Consider the following 23,626-nt stretch of genomic DNA (forward strand, 5'->3'; position numbering starts at 1 on the left):
TAAGACCTTTGGGAAAGTATGATTATATTTTGAAATGTTAGAAGGACATGAGATTTGGGGGGACCAAGGATGAAATGATGTGGTTTGGATATCTGTCCTGTCCAAATATGTTGAAATGTAACCCTCAATGTTGGGGGGTCCTGGTGGGAGGTGTTTGAGTCATGGGGGCAGATCCCTCATTGCCTTGTGCTGTCCTCGTGATAGTGAGTGAGTTCTCATGTGATCTGGTTGTTTAAAAGTGTGTAGCATGTCTTTCTCCCTCTTCTTCCTGCTTTTGCCATGTGACAGGCCCACTCCTGCTTCACCTTGTGTGATGAGTAAAAGTTCACTGAGACTTCCTCAGAAGCCAATCAGATGCCAACATCATGCTTGTAGAGCCTGCAATTAAATCTCTTTTCTTTATAAATTACTTGGTCTCAGGTATTCCTGAGACCCAAGAATGGCCCAACACAGTAAGTTTCAAGGTTTAAGACTGTAAGGGTCAATTTCTATGTTTATTTAAAACACACACACACACACACACACACACACACACAACTGTCAGTTTTATGGAGAAGTTGGGCTGGTTTTAATTTCACAGTACCACACTGACTTAGCAGTATGTTTCCTGTCTAACACTGGATTTTACAAGGAAGTGCACAGATGGGCCTAGGAAAAGGTTAAGAAGTTTGCCTGAATTTTGGTTAAGTAAAATATCTTCTTTAGTAAAAATTTCAACAATTATGAATTCAATTTTAGGCATGCTGAATTTGATTTGTAGAGGGAACAGCTAAGTCAAAGGTCTATGAGGCTGTTAAATAAAGGGTATGTAATAAACCACTAGCTGCTGTAACAATCCTCCCATATCTCAACATTTTAATTCAGTAAAAGTTAATTTCTTGCTCATGCAAAGAACAATGCAGTTGTTTTTGGTTGGCAAGTAGCCTTCCCCAGGGTCATTTAGGGACACTGCTCCACAATCTCAATGGCCTCACCATTCTCAAGGGTCCATCTCCTCCCCTAGATCTTCTGCACAGACTGATAGATGGGGAGAAAGTAAGTATGAATGATCACTTGGAAGGTGTTTTCTGTGCTAATCCTAGAGATGGCTTGTTTTTATCACCACCATATTCCATTGACAGAAGCTACTCACACGGCCATACAAAACTCTAAGGAAGGTTGGGAAACATGTAGTCTAGCAGTGTACTCAAAAGGTAGAAAAAAGTGAATTTGGATGAATTCATAGTAATATCTGTCACATAGGAGTTGATGGTTCAGAAATGAGAGTTAAGTGTTAAAGGGTCTATCATTAAAATATAATGGGTAATTGAGGCTATGGACTGGATGAGAATTCACAGGGAGTAGATGTAGATAGAGTTAAAAGCAAAAGAAGCAAAAGAATAGAAACCTGAGGAATATTCAGTTTTTTCATCTGTAAAGATTTAAGTGACAGATGAATGAGCATGAGAAATAGCAACCAAAGGGTTTTAACATATTAAAATCATAGCTAATATTTATGATTGCTGACTATGTATATGGTACTATGTAGTGTTAACAGGGATTCTTTTACATAATCCTTATTGCAATCTGATTGTGCAAAACCTTTTCAGATTCCCATATTTTTCATGAAGTAACAAAATTGGACAATTAAGTACCTGCCTGGGTCACACAATTAATAAGTAGAAGATCTTGGATTTAAACCTTGTCTGTCTGACTCCAGAGTTCTATCTCCTCATCAGTGTGCCACCATCATCTCTTCACTTTCACCCAAGGAAGGTGGGGAAACATGAACACCAAGGGAGGGGTTCCAAGAATTAGAAAATGGTAAACAAATGCTCCAAAGAGTTTCCATAAGAAGTGAATAGTGCCCACTGGAAGGTCATTCTTCCACATTTTCTTTTCTTCCTTTTTTTTTTTTTTTTTTTGTAAATGCTCATTGAGCAGGGGTTTTGTGGCAGTCCCAGTTGGGACAAAGCATGGGCAGAATTTCTTCCCTTATGGAGTTTACATATCAGTGAACACACTCAGACGGTGGCAGTGGGAGCCAGATTGCAGAAGATCTAGTGAAACAAAAAAGAGACCATGGAGAGAGTGTGAATCAGGCATTTGATACTTCTCTCCTCTGAGTTGGGTTCTAGAGAGACAGACACAATACTCCATGGTCCTGTGCTTTAAATATAGCCTTATGATCTGAGGCTTCCCTTTCTGTCCCTATTAAAAACTTCCTGTAGGTAGAAGAATTGATAAACTCAGTCTCAGTAGGATGTTAATGACTGATGAAGCTTAAAATACTAGTTTCCTAGGGGTATGTGAATTGTGGGAAACACAGGAAGTCACAGCTTAAATGAATAAATCTCTTTTGATTTTTAGATACCATTGAACAGATGGAGATGAAATTTTATGAGGGTCAGAGTTGCTTTTTTGTTGACCATGAAATTACATCACAAAAGCAGCTGCTAAGACTCCCTGCTGTCCACAGAGCCTGTATTTAAGAAAGACCATTCAAGATAAGACTGAGCTGTGGAATTATAAAACCTTTGGAAAATGTTTCATGTGAGAACAACATGGGGGCAAGCCTTTCACCAAAATAGCTCAAAAATTTGTGTCAAGCAGTTACAGTAAATACCCAAGAGCTGGACACATAAAACACAACAGCTTCCTGGAGACAGAGGGAAGAGAAAGATAAAGGCTGTGGCTTTAGAAGAAAAGGAATAAATTAAGAGTCTTGTTTGTTGTCCAGGCTGGCCCCCAAAGATGACATTTTGGTAGGTTTGGCATGTTCCTGAGACTGTTCTTAACTTTGTTGGTCCTCTAAAATGTACGAAATTGATGCAACAGGTCTGAGGAAGTGGATGAGGTGTGAAAAATCATGGTATTCCTATTCATAAGGGACTACTTTACAACCAGACACAATTATTTTACAGATAACTCTGGTTGGCAAGAGGACCTGAATATTAATATCATTTGGTCAATACATTCTCTCCCTGGTTGAGTATTTTTTTGTGGGAAGCTGCATAATATAAAATGCCTTTCAAGATTCTGCATGTAGCATTAAAGAGTCAGTGAATTCTGGCTCTGCCAACTACTTGGCTCTGGGACCTGGGGTATATTACTTACGTTCCATAAGTCTCAGCCTTTTCATATATACAATGGATTTAGAAAGACTACGGTGAAAGAAGAAAGTGAATTTAGGTATGTAAAATACTCACCATGTGATGGGCAGCTAGCTAGATATTTTACAAATCTATAATCTGGAAACATGAGAGACAGGACTAGCTGGATTTCCTAGGCCAACTAAGATCCTAAGCCTAGCTGGGAAGGTGACTGCATCCACCTTTAAACACGGGACTTGCAACTTAGCTCACACCTGAACAGTCAGATAGTAAAGAGAGCTCACTAAAACACTAATTAGGCTAAAACAGGAGGTAAAGAAATAGCCAATCATCTATCACCTGAGAGCACAGGAGGAGGGACAGTGATCCGGATATAAACCCAGGCATTTGAGCCAGCAATGGCTACCCTCTTTGGGTCCCCTCCCTTTGTATGGGAGCTCTGTTTTCACTCTATTAAATCTTGCAACTGCTTTCTCTTCTGGTCCATGTTTGTTACAGCTCAAGCTGAGCTTTCGCTCGCCATCCACCACTGCTGTTTGCCACCATCACAGACCCGCTGCTGACTTCCATCCCTCTGGATCCGGCAGGGTGTTCACTGTGCTCCTGATCCAGCAAGGTGCCCATTGCCGCTCCCGATGGAGCTAAAGGCTTGCCATTGTTCCTGCACGACTAAGTGCCCGGGTTCATCCTAATCGAGCTGAGCACTAGTCACCAGGTTCTATGGTTCTCTTCCATGAGCGAAGGCTTCTAACAGAGCTATAACACTCACCGCATGGCTCAAGATTCCATTCCTTGGAATCTGTGAGGCCAAGAACCCCAGGCCAGAGAACACGAGGCTCGCCACCATCTTGGAAGCAGCCCGCCTCCATTTTGGAAGTGGCCTGCCACCATCTTGGGAGCTCTGGGAGCAAGGACCCCCCAGTAACAAACAGACCCAAAAGAATTAGGTGGACAATCTTCCAGGCAAGTGCTCTTAACCAACGAAATCACACCTTCCAAGGGAGGCTGATTGTCTTGTCTGTTGATTGGTTCTCCATCTCTAAGATGTGAAAGCCACACTGACCTGTTTCTGCTTATTGACTTCCTTCTTTCTAGATCTGTGATGACCAGAACACATTCTCTTTTTTTTTTTTTTTTTTGAGGCAGAGTCTTGCTTTGTTGCTCAGGCTGGAGTGCTGGAGTGGAGTGCAGTGGCCCAATCTTGGCTCACTGCAACCTCTGCTTTCCCGGTTCAAGTGATTCTCCTGCCTCAGCCTCCCGAGTAGCTGGGACTACAGACACATGCCACCATGCCCGGCTAACTTTTGTATTTTTAGTAGAGACGGGATTTCGCCATGTTGGCCAGGATGGTCTCGATCTCCTGACCTCGTGATCCGCCCTCCTCAGCCTCCCAAAGTGCTAGGATTACAGGCGTGAGCCACCGTGCCCGGCCCATAACACATTCTTAAATGGGATAGATTAGACTGCCTACTTGTTACATGCCAGTTCTAAGCATGCAACAGAGCCACATTGATTGGCCTTGAGTGACTCCAAACTACTGATAAATGCATTCTCAGACCATCTTAAGCACAATTCTTCATGTAGTTGATTAAGTGTGCCATTGTGTGCTCATTCTTGCTATTTTCACATTCAATGGGTGGCCTTATTATTCTTTATAGTGCTTTATGTATTGACTATGGAGCTTAGTATATGTTTCTGAAAATTTTAATTTTTGCTTAAAAGGCTACAATAAGGTTCAGTTGCAGATAGCAGAGATAGTTCCAGCTAGTTTGAGCAGAACAGGACTTAATATAAGGAGTTAGTTGGCTACAACATTGTTCAAAGTGCTGGAAAAGCAACCCTCAGGCTGGGCCTCTAGAAATGACTACAGAGTAAGAGTTACACTGCAGAACTTGCCCACTGAGAGAGCTATCATCTCTGTCGCAATTGAAAAGTCAGGGAGTCAGGAAGCTTCTATTGAAACTGCTGGCCTCAGGTTCATACCACCTTGACTATGACCCAGGAAGTCATTGTCAAATTTGTTGGCTCCAACCCATGTGTCTACTACAATCTGCACCTGTATCAGATGCTTTTTGTACTACTTCTGTTTGCATTTAATAATTTCCAAAACAAATTATTGTGATTGTGTCTAACTGGTCTAATCCAAGTTGCAATTATAACCATGTATGTAAGGGAGTCTGGGAAATCTTATTTTTAGTTTTTCAACCTTGTAGGATATTATAAGAAGCTTGGGATAGATACTGAGTGAGCCTGAGAAAATCAACTGGATACACCCCAGGCAAGTACTTGTGCTAAGTGATAATTCAGATACTACAGCGAATTCAAAGATAAAGTAAGCCAGATTTTGTCAAGAGGACCTGTCTATAATCTAATAAGGGAGAAGAGACAAATCCTGTGTTTTCATATGGGATTGCTTCCTAATGAGTCTGAGCCAAATGTCCTTCCTAGGTAGTCATAAAACATATTTATCCTATCATAGCTTTTAAAACAGAGTATTGTAATTGTTGGTTATTTTACCCTGCACTCAGTGGACTACTAACTATTGAAGGCAGGTACCATGTGAATCTTGCTAGCTGTTAAATAGCCAGTGTTTAATCCAGTGCCAATCAATATTTGTTGAATGACTGGACACATGAACACAAGTAGGAGTCAAAATTACAGACTCTAAGGATGTAGGTGTTCATTTATTATAGAATAGAATGTTTTCTTCTTGCCAGTCTTATCTCTAAACTAAATTAGAAGACTATAAACAATAAATTGAACACTATGTTAAGAGAATGTGTTTCCTCAAGACAGCCCACCAGTCCTGCACTCTCCCTAAATGACAACTACATATTAGTGGCTGGAAAAAGTGACTACATTTTCTTTTACTAGGAAAGAGGAAAGAGGAAGTTTCCTTTTGCTAGCAAAGAGGAAACTATTGTGTCACATAAATGAAGCATATTGCTAGTTGCTGTAAAAATTAGATTTATGGTCAAGGTTGCCCATTCTGAGTTACTTCTTGGGATAGGCAATACAAGATGTTATAGGATCTGAGATGTATATAAATAATACTTGAAAACCCACTCGCTACTGCTGCTGCTATTGAAATTAATATTTAGAGTATATAATAAGCATGAATTAGAAGGCTTAATACTTTATGGTCTCATGTAATTAAATTTAAAACTAAATGGCTTATGAAGTCAGGTGCCATTTTAACCCATTTTCTAGCTGATGACTCTGAGTGTTGAAGAGTTTTACTGGTCCAATATTATGGGATTAGTGTTATAACAAGTGGATTCCCAAAGCTAGGCCCATCTGATCCCAAAGTCTATGTTTTTAACTGCTGTTGTATGTGAGTTTCACCAGTAGTTTTCCTTATTCTGTAAGAAAACTGTTATCACAAATATGAACAGTGTATAGTGATGTCCAGTTTATATTATGCTTTCTACATGGCAACTCTGTGATACAGTAACCATGCAAAGCTTTCTATCTCTATGTTAAAAATTCTAAAATAGAAACTTACAATGCATAGCGTCAAACCTTCAGTGGAGGCATTCTGACACTAAATGCTGATCTTGTGTCTTTTCTTCAAGCTCCCTCCCACCACATGAACTAAAGACCTGCAGGCTGTAACCTTTTCCGAAGGGCTACCTGGGCCTCTGTGTCCATCAGAGCTGATGAACTGATCCTCATTCACCATAAATGTGACTATCATGGCTTATGGAGCGCTGGAGAGTAGCACATATATTGAACTCCAGTTTTAAAAAGTCTAATACTTTTCTAAAATGATTTGCTATCTATTTCGTCCAGAGAAGATTCATTATGTATCCTTTCTAGCATAAAATATCATTACTTTTAAAGAAAAATCCAATTGAAATTCCTCTAATTACAATGGAAGTCCCCTTTTCTTATTCATTTCTCACTAAAATATGGAACAACCAGTCACTCCCATTAAATCTAATCTTCCTCTATGCTCTTGAAGAGAACTACCAGTTAAACAGAGCTATCTATGGGAACGGTTTTTGAAAGAAAAATTGCATTGTTTCAGTACTTTGGAGGATGGCGGATGTTTGTCTTTCCTCAAGAGATGTATGATGGACTGTTTTTGTTAAGCTAACTTGGCTTCAAGAATTCGAGACTAACTCAGATTTTTCTCGAACAGTGGGGGATTTAATGTAGCAATATGCAGGCATGGGACATTGGAAAGAGCCAGATAACCAAAGGAAGAGCAGTAGCTGAAGTGGGATTCCAGGACCAGGGTTGGTTAAGTTAGCTCTGAAGCTTGGGATATAAGGCTTTTCACTCTAGCATTCTAACTTAACGTTGCTCTACATGTGGCTCGACTTTCTCATAATGTTAGATTGTATTTTGTGATTTGCCTTATTTTCTTTGTATTTATTGACTTTAATCCTCAGGAGAGACAATATGAATTTATTTAAGACAGATTGTATCCTAGCTCTGGGTCAGATACTCAGCCTTTATCCAATAAGATTCCCCTCCTCTAGTGACCTGGACCTGCTGGGTAATGGCATCACATGTGCAAATCGTGGCTGTTTCTTTAGCAGAGGCTATGGGCAGAGTCATTTCAACTAGAAGGGGCTGCAGGCATTTCAGGCAATGTGCTAAAACAAAGGCAGTTTCTGCAAAAGAGCACATTCTATTTATTCTACCTTCTGGATGTGGCGTGAGTCCATCTGTCTCTCTCTATCCCCACTGTAGCTCCTCCAATTCAGGTCACCATACCTCATGTCTTGACTATAGTAATAGCTTTCATATATATATATCTCCCTACCTTCTGTGGTGTCCAATTCAAACCATTTTCAATTCTACAGTCAAAGAGAAAACATAAATTAGTCTGATTTCTTCTCTGATGAAAAGTTCCAGTGATTTGGGAGAAATCGCACATTCTCTAACATAATTTATGAGACCCATGCTGACTTCTAACTACATCTCCATCCTCATTTCTAAACCCCTCTTCTACTCTATGGTTTAGTCCATTACCTGTAGACCTTCTACTCTGTTACCTTGGTTTATGAAACACTTCCCTACCTTTTTATGGCTAACATTCATTCATGTTTAGGTCCTACCTAATACAATCCCAACCTTCCAGTCTAGATTAGAAGTCCCTCTTAGATATACTTCCTGAAATTGTCATAGAATTGAATTTCAGTGACCTATTTCATGTATTCTGGTGAAAACTCAAAGTGCGTGAGTGCAGGGGCTATCTGTCATTACTGGCTGTCCAGTGCCTGGTATATGATGAGTGCTTTATCAATATATGTTAAATCAACAAAAGAAAGAGAGAAATCATTTGTCATAATAGTGATTAAAATCCATATAGTTACAACACCAGGAGTGAACCCCAATGTAAACTATGGACTTTGGGTGATAACGTGTCAATGTTGGTTCATTAATTGCAAAAAATGTACCACTCTGGTAAGGGATGTTGATAATGGGGGAGGCTACGCATGTGTCAGGGTAGGGGGTATATGGGAAATCTCTGAACTTTCCTCTTAATTTTTCTGTAAACCTGCTGTAAAAAATAAAATCTATTTCTAAAAATCCATCCCTGTTGTGTGTTGTCTCTTCTCACATTATACCACCCCTCTCCCACGCTGGTTTCTGCTCTGGCTTCCCTGATCTGGTGCCAGTTCTTTGTGACTCTTCTCCTCTCCTTCCACTGTCCTTGTGCATGCCATTTCCTCTGCCTGGAACACTCTTCTTGTGCCTGGTTTGCTGCTAGATGGATTTTAGATTTTAGCTCAGTTACCTCTTTTTCAGGAAGTCTTTTCTGAGTCTACGCCCCAGACTAGATAAAATCCTCCCATTATGTGTGACCAGCATCATATACTTCTTCATGACACTAACGACAGTTCTAACCTCACATTTAGTTTTGCAATTATGTCTGTTTATGGTTATTACAGTCCTAATCTTAGGAAAGCTAATAATAAGAGAGGAAAAATAGTTATTTGGTGAATAAATAATTCATCAAATTCGTGTAATGTTGTCAGATACAACATACCATAAGAATATGGTGAATGAGGTGGTGAGAACATCAAAGGTCTTCAGAAATCGGTTACCCGGTATAGTAAAAAGGACTAGTAATAAACTATGACATCAAGGGATTGAATCTCTGTTACATAATAAGCTAGCCATGTAACATACATATTACCTTATTTATCTGAATTTCAGCTTCTACAATGGTAAAATGTGGATAATTTTTTTCCCTTTCTGAAAATTAAATGGGATGAAACAGGTAAATATCTCTGTAAGCAGCCTATAAGGACAAATATAGTGGCAAAGTTCAATCTTCTTCAAGGTAAATTATAAGCAAACGTAGACATAGAGCATAATTTTCTTCACATGCAAAGTTTGCCCTATAAAAAGATAGTCAAAACTGATAAAGTGTTTGAAATTTTGATTTTTTTTCATTTTGTTTCTAACAGGAATCATTTTCATGCCACATTAGGGTTGCCAGATTAGTCATTAAATAGACAATATACAATTCATTGAACTTTCTGTTAGCCCATTTGAGAGACGATGAAGTTAGAATGCTTAATATACGGTCCTTTGTGATTGGGGCAGATAAAAGGGTTCTGGAAAATTCCCAAGAGGTTAGATGTTAATGGAAAGATCTGACTCCCTTGGCCCTAAGAAAATATGATGGTTTCTGTAGAACTAGAAATAAAGGATTTGAAAGTAACTTAAAATTAATCCACCTTTAACTTGAAGAGCACAAAGCACATTACAATCAAACAGGTGTTTTACATTATTCATATCATTTAATTTTCACCAGTCCTTTCAGGGAGCTACTATTATTCCAATATTACAAGGAAAAGTAGTTGAGAGAGGAAATAAATTTACCTGAGGCCACTTACTCTTTGGTGTCTAGGGTTCAGCCCACCTAATGCAATTGGCATGTTAGGAGTATCTCTGTGTGCCTTCTCTGTGCTGGCTAATGTGAGAGTTAGAAAAGGAACACAGCTTTTGAAATATTAGAAAATTTTTTAAGTCAAATCTTACAATTTTCATGTTGCAGAAGGAGAAAATGAAATTCGAGAAATTGTGTCTCTTGATTCAAGTTACACGAAGAAGGGCAGAATATGTACCTGTCTTGTCTAGAACAGCACACAGCAGGGACTCAATAAGTCTTAACTGATTGATCCAGTTTTGTGTTCCTCTTATTAAAAAGAAAAGGAGAGATATTTAGGAGAAGGATCTGATGCTACTTTCAAAGGAAGAATTCAGGGTCCCTGGCTCCTAGGTTCTCTGGGAGTATGGGACTTTCTCTATCAGATTCCCACTTATCCAGTCTAATGTTAGACTTTTGACACTAGGTGCAAACCTAGGCTTTGTGAGTGTTCCTTGGAAAATACTGTGCAGTTCTGGGGCTCAGTGATGATTTTCACATTAATTAACTATTGAACTTTCAAGCTTCTGAGATGATGGCAAGTAATTGTAAGGCAGGCAAGTAGCATTTTGAAGGTGTCATGAAATGTACCTTTATCAGTGTTCATAAGACTAGTTAATGACAGAGTAAAATTATGTCCCGGTGTTATATAAACATGTGAATCCATTTCAGCACTCGCTTTTTCCATTCAAGGAAATCTTGAATTATTTTTCTTCAGGGGAAGAGAAGTGAGTTTCAGATTTGGTTCTCTTTCTGCAACTGCTGTCTGTCCTTGAGTAAGACATGCATGGAAGGGGTTAGATCGTGAAGCAGATAGACTGAAGAGGAAGTGCTCAGGCTCTGAAGTCAGATCTCAGTTAAAATCTCCTGAGCAGTTTATTTGTCTACAGAAGATCCTAGTTCCTGCATTTCTAAAACATAAATAATTGTGATACACTCCTCATTGGTACAGAGGGTTAGATGATCTAATTCTAGTAAAGTCTCTTAGCACTTGGCAGGAACTGTGTATTGAGTTTTCAGTGAGGAAAGGCCAATACTCTGCAGAGGAAGACATATTGGCTGCCTGAGGCTTCAGTTCTCCAATGGCTTTCCTTCTCTAAACCAGAGAGGAACGGGCTGGGTCAACAGTATTTTCCCAATTGCCCAGAAAGCATAAGTAATGAGTAGTTTGTCCTGTAGTGGCAGGAAAATCCATTCTCACCTTTGTGCTTCTGGGGAGCTTGGGGATCCCCAGCCTTGAGTACCTCAAATCACACTGAAGCTTCCCGTGACCCACCTTTCCTGTCTGCCTAGTTGCGAGGGGCAGGATGAGAATAATTTATCTTTGTCTCCTTTCTCTCCTGCATCATTAATTTTTTCCTCCCTATTACACCATTCCTATCAGCATACAAATATGCTGCCATTTCCCCCACTTTAATATAATGTTTCTTGATCTCATTTTTCAAGTAATACTATATTTATTTACTGCCTTCCAGAGCAAAACTTTTAAAAAGACTTGACTTTGCTTATTATTTCCAATTCTTCCTTCTAGTCCTCACCCTTACCCCTCTATGAGAAAGCTCTTGATTGAGAACCTCTGCCTGGCTAAATCCAATAGAAAACTCTCAGTCTTTTTCTTATTTGAGCAATCAGGAACCTTTGGTTGAGCTGATCACTGCCTTCTCCTTGAAATGATTGATTTATTTGGCTTCAAGGACATTGTTATATTCTCTCTCCCTTCATGTTCCCCAGGGCAATATTTTTAGAACTCTTCTCTTTGTTATCTAATCCAGTATTATGTTTTCAGTTGCTTCTATACATTGATGATACTTAATCTATAGATTCATATATATGTGAATCTGACTGCCCAATGTCCCCACTTGGGTTGCAGGTAGGAATCTTGTCTCAAACCTCACGTGCCCTCAAACTAAATCCTGAACTTCTTTCCCCAAATCTGGTCCCTATAATTTTTCCCAATATCATGGTAATAATGATAGCAAACACTTACATGGGGCTATGTGCCAAGTACTATTTTAAAAATTTGTTTTGTGTATTCACTCACATAATCCTCAACACCATGTGAGGTTGAATATTATTATTACTTCTATTTTGCAATGCAGAGTGGAGGGAAATACTTACTTGTCACAGTGGCAGAGCTGGACTGCAAAGCCTGACGGCCTGGTTCTGGTCTTTCTATTAGCATACTTCCAATTCCTGCAGCCAAGCATGTTGAAATAATCTTTGACTTCTGTCTCTTACACCCACATCCAATCCAATAGCAAATCTTGTTGGTAATACTTTCATGATATATTCAGAATCTGACCACTTACTAGCCACATTGTCACAATCCTCATCCGAGCCATCCTCTAATGTTTCCTCTACCCACCTTGTGCCCATTGCGATCTGTCTTAGCACAGCAGCCAAAGGGAGGCAGGTCATGTTACACCTGCTGCTCATGGCTTCCCATCTCTCAGAGTTAAACACAGCATTCATACAACGACCTCCAAGGACTTAAATCCTCAGCTGTCTCTCCTATTACTGCTGTAATCTCACCGTCTACTGATCTCCTTGCTCATTCCACCCAACTCACACTGGGCTCCTAGTGGTTCCCGGAAGATGTACATGCTTGCTCTTGTCTCAGGCCGTTTGCACTTGCCTTCCCTGGCATGTTTTTCTCCCAGATTTCCACATGCCTCGCCTCCTACTTCCTTCAGCTCTTTGGTTAAATGTCATCTTTTTAGTGAAGTTTTCTGTTTAAAATTGTCATGTCTTACCCTACGGAAGTTATTCCTTCTTCCTTGTTTTAAATTTATCATCCTCTGACTCGCTTTTGTTTATATTTTTTATTCCCAGTAGAATATTAATTTCAGGGCAGAAGAGATTTTTGCTGTTTTGGTCATGGCATTATCTCCAGTATTTATGTGACTGGAACATATTAGGTACTTAATAAATATTTATAGAGTTTGTAATAAATGTAAAAATATTTGTAAAACACAAATAAGTAAATGGTTTTTAGAGATAGAGAAATGAAATAATTAGGATTCCCAATACCATAAGTCATGGGTCACAAACCTTTTTGGTGCCAAGGATTGGTTTTGTGGAAGACAATTTTTCCATGAACAGGGATGGGGGATGGTTTGGGGATGATTTAAGTGCATTACATTTATTGTACTCTTTATTTCCATTATTATTACATTGCAATATGTGATGCTTGATGATATCTGTCACTGATATCTGCCATCTGGGGTGATGGGAGACAGTGACAGATCATCAAGCATTAGATTCTCATAAGGAGCATGCAACCTAGATCCCTCATATGTGTAGTTCACAATAGGGTTTGCACTTCTATGAGAATCTAATGCTGCCAACTCAGGCAATAATGTGAGCAATGGGAGTAGCTGTAAATACAAATGAAGCTTCGTTTGCTTGCCAGCCTCTCACCTCCTGCTGTACAGCCCAGTTTCTAACAGGCCCCTAAGAGGCTGGGGACCCTGTGCCATAAGTGATAGTTTAATTGGGAGCCAGATGGAATTTACATATCTTTTAGGGATACCTCCCCATTTAAAAATGAAGAATCTAAGGAAGAGAAGAAAAGTATCTACTCAAAGCCTTGCTGGTTAAACCTCATGCTTCATGGATGAAGTTGTTTAATCATTTAGAGACTACCTTTCCTGTCCCTTCCCACAAGTCAGCTTCTGAAGTTAACATTAGATATTGTTAACGTAAAAACAAAACCAAAGAAACCTGCAGACTTATAAACTTACAAACATTAAACATTCTAAGGTCTATTTGCTTAAAGATTTTTTCATATCTGTCATTGCGTTTTCTCTGTGTTTGGATTAAAAATAGCCAGCTCCCTGCTGATAGCAAGGCCATCAGTTTCACAGCAACATTCAGTTGAAAGCCCAATTAGTCCTAATCCCCCAAAAAGGCTGCTATTTAAGGTCATGTAGTATTTTATATCAAATGGTATGTTAAAATATATTCTTGAGGGAGATGAAGAGACAGTGCCTGAGGTTTATAGCCCTCAAGTCTTTCCTTCAAATAAATGAAATACAGGCTTCTCCCAGGTATGAGGCTTGAGTTTCATTCTGGACTCTGAATTCTACCACTTTCATTAGCTTTAGATACAGGATTTTAAATTCCAGAAAAAGAACACTGCTAAGCCCTTATTAATCATAGTGCAAATTTTTGGGTGCTCATTTATTTTCAGATTTATTTTATAAAACTAGAGTTTTATGGGTTAAAGTTTCCTCAAGTTTGTTGGGCTATATCCTGATGCCATATCAAGAACCATCTTCCTTTGATATTTACTTTTATGCAAATCTCAAGAGATTTGCAAACCTTGATTTATGTGTGTATGTTTCTATGTAGTGTCATATTCTGGGTAGTAAGCTGGTTCTGGTTCGTATTTCTTTCATATAAAGTGCCACAGAATAACATCTTAGTTGTATCACCCTAAATTGAACTTTTTTGACAGTTGTTCATTCCTTAAGCTTGATGGTTAAGCTAACACTTATTATATATATTTTCTGTTATTAGTTTTTCTTTTTAGGACTTTTAGGCACGCACCTCACTATGAGACAGTCAATGCTTAACTTTTCTGAAAGTTGCAACTGAGGTTGTAAATGATTGTGTGCTGAAGGAGTTGGTTTTAAGTCTGCTACCTATTTTTCATGGGGTCTGTCCTTCTTTTTATTTTTTTCCCAAAGGTCTATACTGGAATATTCAGTGCAAAAATTACAGGAAGATTTAGAAGAAAATAACAGTATAGAAAAACATCAGTGGATCTGTGTTCTTATTCTCATCGATGCTTCCCAAAGTTGTATTTAAATGGAACCAATCTCCTTATCAGTTGCTGAGTTAGGACCCAGGATAGATTATATGCTGAATTATTTCCTCTAAATTCTTTTCAGCAGTCAAGTGAAGTAGATATTTCTCTTTTTGAGAGTAGGTAGGCAACAGAGCCTATAGTTAGCCACTCTAAGCCACATATCCAGTAAGTAACAGAGCCAAGACCTCAGATATAATTCAGGTTTTGCTCTAAATGCTAAGGTCTTCTGTTACATTGCTCTGCCTCTTTCCATTGACCTCTCAGTTTTCTTTTCAGATCCAACAGGTATTTTAAAAACCATATTAATATAGTGAACTAATATTACACTTTTCTTCCTTTCTTTGGCTCCAGGTATCCATGCTTTGACAGCTGAAATAGTGGGATGACCCTTTGAAGCAGAGAGACACCTTTGGGTGCTACCTGAGCACGTCTTATAAAACCATTTGTTTTATTATGACATTTAGCAGATTGTGTTATTTTTACTCACATGCCAAATGCTGTACTTCAACATGAGCTTTTCAGGAGGTAAAGAATAGTGAATAATGTAACACAGATATGAGCCACCAGGGGCACCTATATGCAAACTAAATTGATAGTTATGAGGTCATAGTGTTGAACTGTTGTTGCGAATACTTTTCTCATAGACACCCTGAGAAGTGATAGTTCATGCTAAAGTTTCAGTGTAACTTTCTCCACAGAGTTAAACTTATCTCATATTTAACATTCTGTGAATTCCACATCCAGAAGAGTTCAGGGTTATCAATGTGGTATTTTCTCAAAATAGAACCACTCTGTTCTCCAAGGATTTAAAATATAGAAGCCCAGGAAATATTCTGTTGTCGTTTTTAAAAAATGTCCACTAACACATGAAAAAGTTGTTTGGAATTATAATATTCAATGTGGGAGAGACATATTCATGACCTTCTTAATCCAAAATCAAAACTGTTTTCCCAAAAGGTTAACTGCCTTGTTTAGAATTACATAAATTCTATCCACATGATCCTCATTTTCATTCTTGTTTCTTCTGGAAAATTTATTGAGTTATTATCCCTTTGAAAGTCATAGTGGTTTTTCTGGGAAAACTATGTAAACACTGCATAATAATTTCTGTTGGAATTCCCTGCTTTTATTTCTTCACAGCTGCAGCAGAGCCATCAGCAAACAACTCTTGATTTTAGTTGGTCAGATTCAAGTCAATGAAAAAATGACATTTCTGTGTGTCTACTTCGGGCTCACCATTATGGTAGGCACAAGAGAGATCACAGGGATGAATTAGTCCTAGCCCCCTGGGGATTATCCTCTCACCCTCTCCCCGCCCTAGTTATTTTGGTCCATTTCACATTATCAGAACATATAGCAGGTTCTGTTTCAGGCAAAATTTCACTTCTTTATATGTTTGTTACTACTGTTCATTTGAGATCTGCCACTAACCCTCATTATGACCTGGGACATGTCTGTGGCCCCTCTACAAGCTGGCAGGATAAAAACTGACCAAATATATGATGCTGTCACATAGATGGATCCTGTTGTTTGGTGATTATATTGAAATCTTTACTGTAAAAATTGTGTTGTCAAAAATGAAAACAGATGATACTGAGTAATTCACTAGTGCCCTACTCTACAACTTTTCAAACAAAATTGAATATTCTTTTCAACATTCTTTCTGTAAAAAAAAAAAAAAAAAAAAAATGCGTATTACTGACCCTATATCCAATAACCCGTTCGAACTTTGTTTATCTCATGTCGTACATCTCTCTTTTGACTTCTCTGAAGTCGTCAATCTATTGGCCACTTACCTTGTGACATAGTGGCAGAAGATACAGGAAAATCATCAACTAGCCACTTTACTATCTGAGATTTGTTAGTCTCAATTGTAAAAAAAGGATCAAATGATCTAGTGTCCTTTTCCATTCAAAGACTCTTGAGGTCAAAAGAATTGAATAGAATCACACTGGAGAAAAACCCTATGATTGTAAGAAATATGGCTAAGCCTTTAGTTTTCCCAGTTCTTTTTGAAAATACAGAAGAGCTCACGTGGAAGAAAAGCCTTATGAATGTAAGAAGCATGGTGAGGCCTTTAGTTGTTCCATTTTCACTTGATGGCATACTTATTCTGGAGGAAGACTCTATGAATGTATGGAATGTGGGAATGTTTTCATTTCTCATATATATGCAAACACACATGGTAACAGACACTGAAGAGAATTTTATAAATACAAGAATACATACTGGATTAAAGCACTAATAGTGTAGAAAATACAGAAAAGTGGTGTGAACCCGGGAGGCAGAGCTTGCAGTGAGCCAAGATGGCACCACTGCGCTCCAGCCTGGGCAACAGAGTGAGGCTCTGTCTCAAAAAATAAAAAACTAGGCCGGGCGCGGTGGCTCAAGCCTGTAATCCCAGCACTTTGGGAGGCCGAGACGGGTGGATCACAAGGTCAGGAGATCGAGACCATCCTGGCTAGCATGGTGAAACCCCGTCTCTACTAAAAAAATACAAAAAACTAGCTGGGCGCCGTGGCGGGCGCCTGTAGTCCCAGCTACTCGGGAGGCTGAGGCAGGAGAATGGCGTGAACCCGGGAGGCGGAGCTTGCAGTGAGCTGAGATCCGGCCACAGCACTCCAACCTGGGCGACAGAGCGAGACTCCGTCTCAAAAAAAAAAACAAAAAAAAAAAACTACAGAGAAGTTATTGCTTTTAACAATTACTTTAAAAGTCACGTGAAACTTCTACTGGAAAGAAATCCTACATGTAATATGGAAAGCCTGATGCAAAATAATTATTGTATAATGCTTGTGAAAATTCACAACATAAATAAAATATTGCATGACATAAATATATGGTGTTTTGTCCATGACTCATTTTTAAAAAAATTTTGATTTTTAACTTTTGTGAGTATATAGTAGTTATATATATTTATGGGGTACATGAGATATTTTGATACAGGCATGCAATGCATAATCATTGCACCATGGAAAATGGAACATTTATCCTTTATATTGCAAATAATGCAATTATAATTTTTAGTTATTTTCAAATGTACAATTAAATCATTTTGATTATAATTACCCTATTGAGCTCTCAAGTAATAGGTCTTATTCATTCTTTCTATTTTTTATTGTACCCATTTACCATTCTCACCTCCCTCCCCATAGCCCCACTACCCTTCCCATCCTCTGGTAACCATCCTTTTACTCTCTGTCTCCGTGAGTTCAATTGTTTTGATCTCTAGATCCCCAAAATAAGTGAGAACATGCAATGTTTTCTTTCTGTGCCTGGCTTATTTTACTGAACACAATGACCTCCATTTCCATCCACGTTGTTGCAAATGACAGGATCTCATTCTTTTTATGGCTGAATAGTACCACATTTTCCTTACTGTTCATCTGTTGATGGACACTTAGGTTGCTTCCAAATCTTGTCTACTGTGAACAATGCTGCAGCAAACATAGGCGTGCAGATATTTCTTCAATATACTGATTTCCTTTCTTTTAGGCATATACCCAGCAGTGGGATTGCTGGATCATATGGTATCTCAATTTTTAGTTTTTTGAGGATCCTTCAAACTGTTCTCGATAGTGGTCATACTAATTTACATTCCCATCAACTGTGTGTGAGGGTTCCCTTTTCTCACATCCTCCAGCATTTGTTATTGCCGTATTTTTGGATAAAAGCCATTTTCACTGGGGTGAGATGACATTTCATTGTAGTTTTGATTTGCATTTCTCTGATAATCAGTGGCATTCAGCACCTTTTCAACTGCCTTTTTGCCATGTGTTTGTCTTCTTTTGGGAAGTGTCTATTCAAATCTTTTGCCCATTTTTAAATTGGATTATTAGATTTTTTTCTATAGAGTTATTTGAGCTCCTTATATATTCTGGTTATTAATCCCTTGTCAGATGGGTAGTTTGCAAATATGCTATCCCATTGATATGGTTTCTCTGTGACCCCACCCAAATCTCATCTTGAATTGTAGCTCCCATAATTCCCACCTGTTGTGGGAGGGAACTAGTGGGAGATAATTGAATCATGGTGGTGGTTTTCCCCATACTGTTCTGATGGTATTGAATAAATCTCACAAGATCTGAGAGTTTTATAGGGCGAAACCCCTTTCTCTTGGCTCTCATTCTCTCTTGTCTGCCACCACGTAAGATGTGCCTTTCACTTTCTGCCATGATTGTGAGGCCTCCCCAGCCATGTGGAACTGTGAATTCATTAAACCTCTTTTTCTTTATAAATTACACAGTCTCAGATATTTCTTTATCAGCAGTGTGAAAATAGATTAGTACAGTAATTAGTATCAGTAAAGTGGGGCACTTCTGGAAAGATACCCAAAAATGTGGAAGAGACTTTGGAACCAGGTAACAGGCAGAGGTTGGAACAGTTTGGAGGGCTCAGAAGGAGACAGGAAAATGTGGGAAAGATTGAAATATTCTGGAGACTCATTGAATTACTTTGACCAAAATGCTGATAATGATATGGACAATGAAATCCAAGCTGAGGTGGTCTCTGATGGAGATGAGGAACTTGTTGGGAACTGGAGTAAAGGGGACTCTTGCTATGTTTTAGCAAAGGGACTGGCAGCATTTTGCCTCTGCCCTAGAGATTTGTGGAACTTTGAACTTGAGGGAGATGATTTAGGGTATCTAGTGGAAGAAATTATTAAACAGCAAAGCATTCAAGAGGTGACTTGCATGCTGTTAAAAGCATTGGGGTTTAAAAGGGAAACAGCATAAAAGTTTGGAAAATATTGCAGCCTGATGATGTGACAAAGGGAAATCCATTTTCTGAGGAAAAGTTCAAGTCAGATGCATTTTCTGTGCCAGGCCCATGGCCCCCCTGCCATGTGCAGCTTAGGCACTTGGTGCCCTGAGTCCCAGCCACTCTAGCCATGGCTAAAAGGGGCCAAGATACAGCTGCAGCTGTGGCTTCAGAGGGTTCAAATCTCATACTTTGTCAGCTTCCATGTGGTGTTGACCCTGCAGGTGCACAAAAGTAAAGAATTAAGGTTTCGGAACCTCTGCATAGATTTCAGAGGACGTATGGAAATGCCTGGATGTTCAGGCAGAAGTTTGCTGCAGGGATGGGGCCCTCATGGAGAACCTCTGCTAGGGCAGTGAGGAAGGGAAATGTGGGGTTGAAGCCACTCCACAGGGTCCCCACTGGGGCACTGCCTAGTGGAGCTGTGAGAATAGGGCTACCATCCTGTGCAACCCAGAATGGTATTCCCACTGACAGCTTGCACTGTGCACTGGGAGAAGCTGCAAACACTCAATGCCAGCCCATTCAGGCAGCCAGGAGGAGGCAGTACCCTGCCATAGGGGTGGAGCTGTCCAAAACAATGCAAACCTACCTCTTGCATTGGTATGACCTGGACATGAGAGATGAAGTCAGATCATTTTGGAGCTTTAAGATTTGACTGCCCTGCTGGATTTTGGACTTGCATGTGGTCTTTAGATCCTTCATTTTGGCCATTTTTTTTCTATTTGGAATGGGTGTATTTAAACAATGCCTATACCCCACACTGTATGTAGGAAGTAACCTGCTTTTGATTTTATAGGCTCATAGGCAGAAGGGACTTACCTTGTCTTGAATGAGACTTTGGACTGTGGACTTTTGAGTTAATGCTGAACTGAGTTAAGACTTTGGGGGGCTGGGCACAGTGGCTCATGCCTGTAATCCCAGCACTTTGGGAGGCCAAGGTGGGTGGATCACTTGAGATTAGGAGTTTGAGACCAGCCTGACCAACACGGTGACACCTCGTCTCTACTAAAAATACAAAAAATTAGCTGAGCATGGTGGTGCATGCCTGTAATCCCAGCTACTCAGGAGTCTGAGGCAGGAAAATCGCTTGAACCCAGGAGGCAGAGGTTACAGTGAGTCAAGATTGTGCCACTACACTCCATTCTGGGCAATAGAATGAGATTCTCTCTCACAAAAATAATAATAAAAAAAAAGACTTTGGGGAAGGCATGATTGGTTTTGAAATGTGAGGACATGAGATTTGGGAGAGGCCGGGGGTGGAATGATATGGTTTGACTCTGTTCCCACCCAAATCTCATCTTGAATTGTAACTTCCATAATTCCCATGTGTTGTGGGAGGGACCTGGTGGGAGATAATAGAATCATGGGAGCAGTTTTCCCATAACGTTCTTGTGGTAATGAATAAGTCTCATGAGATCCTTTGGTATTATAAGGGAAAACCCCTTTTTCTTGGCTCTCATTCTGTCTTGTCTGCCACCATGTAATACATGCCTTTCACCTTCTACCATGATAGTGAAGCCTCCCCAGCCACATGGAACTTTGAGTCCATTAAACCTCTTTTTCTTTATAAATTACCCAATTTTGGGTATGTCTTTATTAACAGTGTGAAAATGGACTAATACAGCCTTTCTATGGATTATCTCTTAACTTTGTTGATTTTTCTTATGCTGTGAGGACTTTTTTCTTTTTTTTTTTTTTTACCTTGAATTCTGGGACACATGGATTTGCTACACAGGTATACATGTGCCATTGTGGTTTGCTGTACCTATCAATACATCATCTAGGTTTTAAGCCCTGCTTGCATTAGGTATTTGTCCTAATGCTCCACCTCCCCTTGCCCTCCACTATCAATAGGCCACTGTGTGTGATACTCCCCTCCCTATGTCCATGTGTTCTCATCTGGGAAGTTTGGGAAGTTTTCTGACATTATTTCTTTGAATAAGCTTTTCTCCCCTACTCTTTTTCTTCATTCTCCATAAGGCCAATAACTCTTATATTTGTCCTTTTCAGGCTATTTTCTAGATCTTATAGCCATGCTTCATTTTTTTTTTAATACTTTAAGTTCTAGGGTACCTGTGCAAAACGTGCAGGTTTGCTACATATGTATACATGTGCCATGTTGGTGTACAGAACCCATTAACTCGTCATTTACATTAGAGATATCTCCTAATGCTATCCCTTCCCCCTCCCCCCACCCCACAATAGGCCACGGTGTATGATGTTCCCCTTCCTGTGTCCAGGTGTTCTCATTGTTCAGTTCTTACCTATGAGTGAGAACATGCAGTGTTTGGTTTTCTGTTCTTGGAATAGTTTACTGAGCATGATGGTTTCCAGCTGTATCCATGTCCCTACAAAGGACATGAACTCATCTTTTTTTGTGGCTGCATAGTGTATATGTGTCACATTTTCTTAATCTAGTCTATCATTGATGGACATTTGGGTTGGTTCCAAGTCTTTGCTATTGTGAATAGTGCTGCAATAAACCTACATGTGCATGTGTCTTTATAGCAGCAAGATTTATAATCCTTTGGGTATATACCCAGTAATGGCATGGCTGGGTCAAATGGTATTTCTAGTTCTAGATCCTTGAGGAATCGCCACACTGTTTTCCACAATGGTTGAACTAGCTTACAGTCCCATCAACAGTGTAAAATTGTTCCTATTTCTCCACATCCTCTCCAGCATCTGTTTCCTGACTTTTTAATGATTGCCCTTCTAACTGGTGTAAGATGGTATCTCATTGTGGTTTTGATTTGCATTTCTCTGATGGCGAGTGATGAGCATTTTTTCATGTGTCTGTTGGCTGTATAAATGTCTTCTTTTGAGAAGTGTCTGTTCATATCCTTCGCCGACTTTTTGATGGGGTTGTTTGTTTTTTATCTTGTAAATTGGTTTGAGTTCTTTGTAGGTTCTGGATATTAGCCCTTTGTCAGATGAGTAGATTGCAAAATTTTTCTCCCATTCTGTAGGTCGCCTGTTCACTCTAATGGTAGTTTCTTTTGCTGTGCAGAAGCTCTTTAGTTTAATGAGATCCCATTTGTCAATTTTGGCTTTTGTTGCTATTGCTTTTGGTGTTTTAGACATGAAGTCCTTCTCCATGCCTATGTCCTGAATGGTATTGCCTAGGTTTTCTTCTAGGGTTTTTTTTTTTTTTGGTTTTAGGTCTAACATTTAAGTCTCTAATCCATCTTGAATTAATTTTTGTATAAGATGTAAGGAAGGGATCCAGTTTCAGCTTTCTACATATGGCTAACCAGTTTTCCCAGTACCATTTATTAAACAGGGAATCCTTTCCCCATTTCTTTTTTTTGTTAGCTTTGTCAAAGATCAGATGGTTGTAGATGTGTGGTATTATTATTATTTCTGAGGGCTCTGTTCTGTTCCATTGGTCTATATCTCTGTTTTGGTAGCAGTACTATGCTGTTTTGGTTACTGTAGTCTGGTAGTATAGTTTGAAGTCAGGTAGCATAATGCCTCCAGCTTTGTTCTTTTGGCTTAGGATTGTCTTGGCAATGTGGACTCTTTTTTGGTTCCATATGAACTTTAAATTAGTTTTTTCCAACTCTGTGAAGAAAGTCATTGGTAACTTAGTGGGGATGGCATTGAATCTACAAATTACCTTGGGCGGTATGGCCATTTTCATGATATTGATTCTTCCTATCCATGAGCAGGGAATGTTCTTCCATTTGTTTGTGTCCTCTTTTGTTTCATTGAGCAGTGGTTTGTAGTTTTCCTTGAAGAGGTCCTTAACATCCCTTGTAAGTTTGATTCCTAGGTATTTTTTCCTCTTTGTAGCAATTGTGAATGGGAGTTCACTCACGATTTGGCTCTCTGTTTGTCTGTTATTGGTGTAAAAGAATGCTTGTGATTTTTGCACATTGATTTTGTATCCTGAGACTGCTGAAGTTGCTTATCAGCTTAAGGAGATTTTGGGCTGAGACGATGGGGTTTTCTAAATATACAATCATGTCATCTGCAAACAGGGACAATTTGACTTCCTTATTTCCTAATTGAATACCCTTCATTTCTTTCTCCTGCCTGATTGCCCTGGCCAGAACTTCCAAC

General features: G+C 39.3%; 1 long non-coding RNA gene across 1 annotated transcript; it reads left to right on the forward strand.

Moving 5' to 3' along the window:
* The first annotated feature begins 2,499 nt into the window (after window positions 1-2,499).
* LOC140710074 (uncharacterized) lies at window positions 2,500-15,664 on the forward strand. The gene is made up of 6 exons (XR_012090973.1): window positions 2,500-2,744; window positions 5,306-5,370; window positions 6,668-7,333; window positions 9,521-9,688; window positions 12,817-12,902; window positions 15,149-15,664. It is a non-coding gene; the product is annotated as an uncharacterized lncRNA (long non-coding RNA).
* The last annotated feature ends 7,962 nt before the right edge of the window (window positions 15,665-23,626 follow it).

The sequence above is a fragment of the Chlorocebus sabaeus genome, chromosome 1 (assembly GCF_047675955.1).
Source record: "Chlorocebus sabaeus isolate Y175 chromosome 1, mChlSab1.0.hap1, whole genome shotgun sequence".
Taxonomy (NCBI): domain Eukaryota; kingdom Metazoa; phylum Chordata; class Mammalia; order Primates; family Cercopithecidae; genus Chlorocebus; species Chlorocebus sabaeus.